The 6,000-nt window shown below is 53.2% G+C and overlaps 1 protein-coding gene across 2 annotated transcripts in view; it reads left to right on the top strand.

Moving 5' to 3' along the window:
* The first annotated feature begins 1,223 nt into the window (after positions 1-1,223).
* Positions 1,224-6,000, top strand: part of FAM193A (family with sequence similarity 193 member A) — a 167,394-nt gene continuing 162,617 nt past the window's right edge. For both annotated transcript variants that reach the window (XM_043573151.1, XM_043573147.1), the window contains exon 1: positions 1,224-1,283. The gene's annotated coding sequence lies outside the window, so the exon portion shown is untranslated. The remainder of the gene's footprint in view (positions 1,284-6,000) is intronic.

The raw sequence follows: 6,000 nt of genomic DNA, 5'->3' as shown, positions 1-6,000 counted from the left end.
ACCGCTGGGCCAGGCGCCCTCCGGAACCCCACCCAAGCCCACGAGGCAGGTCGTTCTCATCCCCAGCGAGTCACCTGGGTTCTGGCTAGGGGACCGGCCCAAGGTCACAGAGCCAGAAAGTGGGGGAGGCGGACTCGCACCCAGAGCCGGACCAAGGTCACCGGGCCCCTCCCGGCGGGCCAGAGCCCGGTTCCCGGCCTGGTGCATCCCGGGGGCCGGGCCGGCCTGCGGCACCCGGGGGGCGGGGCGCAGGACGCCGGGGCGTATGCGTGCCTGTCAAAGAGGCGGAACTCCTCGTCTCCAACCCTGTAGTCCGTCCACCGCGGGCGGCGGTGCCTCGCGCCGGCACGGCCCTTCCGTCCAACTACAACTCCCAGAAGGCCAAGCGCCGCGGGCGTGACCGGGCTGTGCGTACAGCGACGGTGACGTCACCGGCGCAGGCGACTCCCCGCAACCCCCGGCTCAGCCCCTCTCGGCGTCCGGGCGCTGGGCCGCGCGAGGCTTGACGGGAGCCGTGGTCATCCCACCGTGTGTCCCCGGCGGCGACGCGGGCGCGCGAACTCCCACTCCCGGCGTGCCCTGCGCGCCGGCGCTCGTTAACGGCGGGAGGGGGCGGGCGAGGCAGAGGGGGAGCGGCGCTCGGGAGGGCGGAGTAAGGCGTGGGGGGGGGGGAGGGCGCCCACACCCCTCCCCCTCCCCGCCGCTCCTTCCCCCTCCCCCGACGTAAACTGGGATCCCTTTCCCCTTGTGTCCGCCATATTGGACTCTAACTCTGGTCAGCGGCGGCGCCGGGCCCGGTGGACTCGCCGTTCCTCCCGCCCAGCGGCCTCCCCGCAGCTCCCGCCCGCCCGGCCCTCCCCGCCCGGAGGCGACCCCGCGTAGCGCCCCCCCCCCCCCCCGCCCTCGGCCGGCCGGAGCGCCCCGCCGCCGCCTCAGCCTCCCCGCCTTCCCCGCCCTCCGCCGCCGCCGCCCGCGGCCCCGCGCCCGCTCCGCGCCCTCTCCCCGCCCGCCCGCCCGCCATGAGCCCGGCCGACGCCAAGCGCGGGGCCAAGCGCCGGAAGAACAAGCGGGGCGGCGGCGGCGGCGGCGGCGGCGGCGGCGGCGGCTCGGGCGGGGGCAACGGCGGTGCGGGCGGCGGCAAGGCCGGCCCGGCGGCGGCGCTGCGCGGCTCCCAGGCCGCGGGCCTGGCGGCCCCGGGCGGCGCGGCGGCGGCGGCGGCGGCCAACGGGCCCCTCGGCGCGGGCGCGGGCGCGGGCGGCGCCGCCCCCGGAGGCTACTTCGAGGTAAGCGGCGGCGGGGCGGGGGCGGGGTGGGCGGGCGGACGCGGGCGGCCCTCCCGCCGGGGGCCGGACTCCGCGCGCGGGCTAACGGGCCGGGGCCGGGGCCGGGGCCGCCGGCGGCGGCTGGCGCGGTGACAGCCTTCCCGCGGGCTGCGCGCGCCAGGTGCCGGCATCTCCTGGGCGCGGCGCGCGGCGCTGCCTGTGCCTCTGCCCACCTGCGCGCCGCTGTCACGGGCCCGGGGGTGGTGCCACCTCGCCCCGCGCGGAGCTCGTCCTTGAAATTGCTGGTGTGCGATTCCAGGAGAACTAGGAGTCAGGTGACAAGCGGGGCTTCCCTCCGTAGCTGAGAGTGCCTTCCGATGTGGCTTCACGGCGGCTGCCTTCTCCATCCCTTGCGAGCGATGACTGAGTGGTGCCCGCCTCGAAGTTTTCTTTTTCGGCTCCGAAACGATACGGTCGTTTGAGAGCCGCCTGACAGTCTTCCGGAGCCCTGGCTCTCCGTTTCCAGCTTTTAAAAAAAAAAAAAAAAAAAAAAAAAAAAGTTTTAGGGGTAATCGGTGGTCCGGTTACTCAGACATATGTTTAGTAGTGTCTGAACTTAAGGCATTTGAAAAATGATTTTTTTCTCCCGTGTTGTTGATGAAAGCGGCAAGCCCACAGTGCATCTGGCCGTTGTGGATTGCTGCACCTTTGTTCCTTGGACATCGGTCACAACACTTCAGAAGACGCGATGGCAGTAGGAGGGTGTGCACCTGACACGGTCATTTCCAGTCGTTCACTTGGCTACCGAAAGATAATGGACTTTGCGAAAGTCGCGTTTTTCGAACTGTTGCGTTCAGTTCTTTTAAAGACATTTGCAATTTAAAAAAAAAAAAGCCTCATCAGGAGTATTTGTGTGCGAAATTATGAGGCGAACTGTTTTGTGCAAGATTCCAAATATTGTGTAGGAATGGTCTGTAGTGAGAGCAGATAAATGATTGCATGTGGTGTGGCTTTCCGATGCTTTTGCTATTAAGCGAGCTTACGGTAACGCGTGTGTGCTTTCGTTTCAGTTTAAAGTATTTTCAGTGTTGTCTGTAGCGTAAAAAGTGCAGTTGTTGGAGCTTTCTTGAGAGGATGTTGTCACGTTCGTTTGGGATCCTGGGTCATAGGCCTGGACTTGATTCTACAGAGGTTACCCTTTTCGAATACCCTGGAGAGCAGCACAGGTGTAGTTGTCGGGGTCGAGGATGAAGTTTGGGCACTTGGATCTTTGAGCTGTAGATTGAGGGCCCTGTCTGCTGCTGCTGGGGAGGTAAGAGTAGGCCGTCTGCCTATGCAAATCCTTTACAGAAATGTTGATGATATTTGCTGCCGCTTGGTGTAAAACAGACCACTTCTGCCCATTCAGTAAAAACAAGTTGGTGATACTGTTGTTTCAGGTTTTAATAAATCCCATTTATTTTGCAATATTTAGCTAAAACAGTCTTCTTTTAGTTTATTATTCCGATCACATTACTCAAACTCCTATGTAACCATCTATCTAGTATGATTTTTGACAAGACTGCCTTACTGTTAAACTTACCAGTCAAGGTTTTTGACCACGATCCCCTGTGAGAAGTAAGATATATTAAGACCTGTAGTGCCTGCTTCCTCTTACACAACAGAAGTTTTACAAAGTGGTGTGTATATATATATTTAATGTTTTTTGAGAGAGAGAGAGAGAGACAGAGACAGAGACAGAGCATGGGCATGAGCAGGGGAGGGGCAGAGACAGAGGGAGACACAGAATCCGAACCAGGCTCCAGGCTCTGAGCTGTCAGCACAGAGCCTGATGTGGGGCTCGAATTCACAGACCGTGAGATCGTGACCTGAGCCAGGTCAGGTGCTCAACCGACTGAGCCACCCAGATGCCCCTACAGAATGATATTCTGATATTTTTTTGTCTTTTCTATTTCATTCCGTTTCATTAATAAAACGGTTGTAGTACACAGAATTACTTTACTGTGTTCTATTGATTTGTGACTTGCGCTCTGAGAAACATTCTCTGTAAAGTTGTATCTTAAGTTCTTTCACTCATATGTGGAATTTGAGAAACTTAGCATGAGACCATAGGGAAACGGAAGGAAAAATAAGTTACAAACAGAGAGGGAGGCAAACATAAGAGACTCTTAAATGCAGAGAACAAACTGAGGATGGATGGGGGGGCAGGAAGGGAAGATGGGTGATGGGCACTGAGGGTGGATGGGGAAGGTGGGGGAGAGGGGAAAATGGGAGATGGGCACTGAGGAGGGCACTTGTTGGTACGAGCACTGGGTGTTGTATGTAAGCCATGAATCATGGGACTCTACTCCCAAAGCCGAGACTACAGTGTATACACTATATGTTAGCTAACTTGACAATGTTATTAAATAAAGTATCTTAAGTTTTAAAATTTCTTCACTAGTATTTTTGATAACAGTGCATGAAAGATACCCATGGTGGCAAAGCTGAAAGTGTTCTTGATAACTGATCACAGAAATTTTTACTGTAATTCTGAAGCCTCTGGATTGTTTCCCCATAGATGGTGAACTCTTTGGGGGGAACCTTGTCTGGTGCAGAAGAGGCATTCAAAGAAGTGTTTGTCAACAAACAACAGAGAGTGGGTACTGGCCTTGCATTTCCAGAAGAAGCTTCTGATTGATTCCGGGGTTGCATCCTTTCCATTCTATGTGGGGTCACCAGGGCAGAAGGGATCTGAGAGAGGATAAGAGTGGAAGGACGGTCTGGATTCCCAGGAGGCGTCCTGTGTTCTGGGCACAGCACTGAGTGTTAGCGGAGGACCACCTTCATCAGGGTAGCTGCTCAGGCACAGAGGGCCTTTGTGCATGTGGGTGGCTTCTACACAGAAGTAAGGGCTGAGGGGTAAGCAGGAAGATACAATGTAGCTTATAGAGTCTTTGGCTGCAAAACTTGAGTATACAGACTTGATAGGCTCTGTGCCCTCAAGCAAGCTGTCAAACCTCAGGCTGCTTCAGTGTTCTAAGTGATGTGGCACCTAGCTTCTAGGGTTATTGTATGAATTAAGTAAATAAACAGTGCCTAGTGGCACGCACTGTTACGTATGTACACAGTCATTATTTTCCAGGAGGCTGGGCTGGACTTTATTAAGGACTTTGCCACAGGATGCCATCGATCAGGCTTTTTCCGCTTGTGGAATGGGAACACAGTATGCGGTCAAGAACAGTGGGCATGGCTGGGTCTTGGATAAGCCCCGTTCTAATAGCCTCATTTGGTGGTCTGCTCTGATGCAACAATAAAGGGTTGGCCCTGAAATGAAAAGTTGGTGGTGAAGGGTATCATGAATATATCTTATTGTTTTGCATTTCTATTTTAAAATATAATTTTCATAATGTTCATGGTGTATTGAGTGAATAAGGAAGCTTATAAAACAGAAAACGTTTGTAGCTCATTAACAATTTAAAAACATATTTATTTATTTTTGAGAGAGAGAGAGAGAGCGTGCGTGAGCAGGGGAGGGGCAGAGAGAGAGAGAGAGAGAGAGAGAGAGAGAGAGAGAGATGGAGAGAGAGAGACAGAATCCGAAGCAGGCTCCAGGCTCTGAGCTGTCAGCACAGAGCCCAACAAGGGGCTCAAACTCACAGACCGTGATATTGATCATGACCTGAGCTGAAGTCAGAGGCTTAACCGACTGAGCCTCCCAGGTGCCCCTCATCAATAATTTTTAAAGATTCTATTTTTCTTGAATGTTTGTTTATTTTTGAGAGAGAGAGCTCAAGTGGGGCAGGGGCAGAGAGAAGAGGGCAGAAGATCCAAAGTGGGCTCTAATGCTGACAGCAGCCCGATGCTGGGCTCCAACTAATGAACTGCGAGCCACCCAGGTACGCCAGAGATTCCATTTTTAAGTAATCTCTACACACAGTGTGGGGCTTGAACTCAAAACCCCGCGATCAAGAGTCTCATGCTCTACCAACTGAGCCAGCCAGGCTCCCCACAATAGAAAACATTTGTAGCATGAACTCGTATTTGTAAAATATCTGTGTGTATATATTTGCATAGGAGAGTCTGATACGATATGCGTCAAAATATTTTGTGGTTGGGGCGCCTGGGTGGCTCAGTTGGTTAAGCTTCTGACTCTTGAACTCAGCTCAGGTCTTGATCTCACGTTTTGTGAGTTCAAGCCCCGTTTTGGGTTCCACATGTAGCCTACTTGAAAAAAAAAATTGGGGGTGGAAATTCTGATGGCTTTCTTTTTTCCTTTTTGCACATTCCTCAAACTTTAAGACTTTTCTACAGTGAGTATTACTTACGGAGCAAAAAGATGAATAGTACTTTACAACCTGATATTACCAGCATTTTTTCTTTTTCGAATAAAACTGATCTTGGCTTTTTCACCTTTTAACAATGAAACATTTAGGTATTATATACAAAATAAAAATATTTACACAATCACAGTTCTGTCTTCTGAATGGGTGTGCAAAATTCAGCCACGCCCATGTTATTTGCAAAAACCAGAATTCCTCTATTATGGAAATTGACCCAGTCACTGGCTGTTGGAATATCAACTTACACATAGTTTACACTCATGGCGGACTCAAAAGGGAATTTAGAGCTGTTTTTGTCATGCTGTTAGAGATTTGTAAAAGGAAGCCATTTGGCGGTAGGGATCAAAGTACATTTCCAAACTGCGATATTAAAGTTTTAAAGTCAGGGGGCATCTGGGTGGCTCAGTCGGTTAAGC

Source organism: Prionailurus bengalensis, chromosome B1, assembly GCF_016509475.1.
Source record: "Prionailurus bengalensis isolate Pbe53 chromosome B1, Fcat_Pben_1.1_paternal_pri, whole genome shotgun sequence".
Taxonomy (NCBI): domain Eukaryota; kingdom Metazoa; phylum Chordata; class Mammalia; order Carnivora; family Felidae; genus Prionailurus; species Prionailurus bengalensis.
The sequence above is the reverse complement of the archived record's forward strand: the minus strand, read 5'-3'. Positions and strand labels throughout refer to the sequence as shown.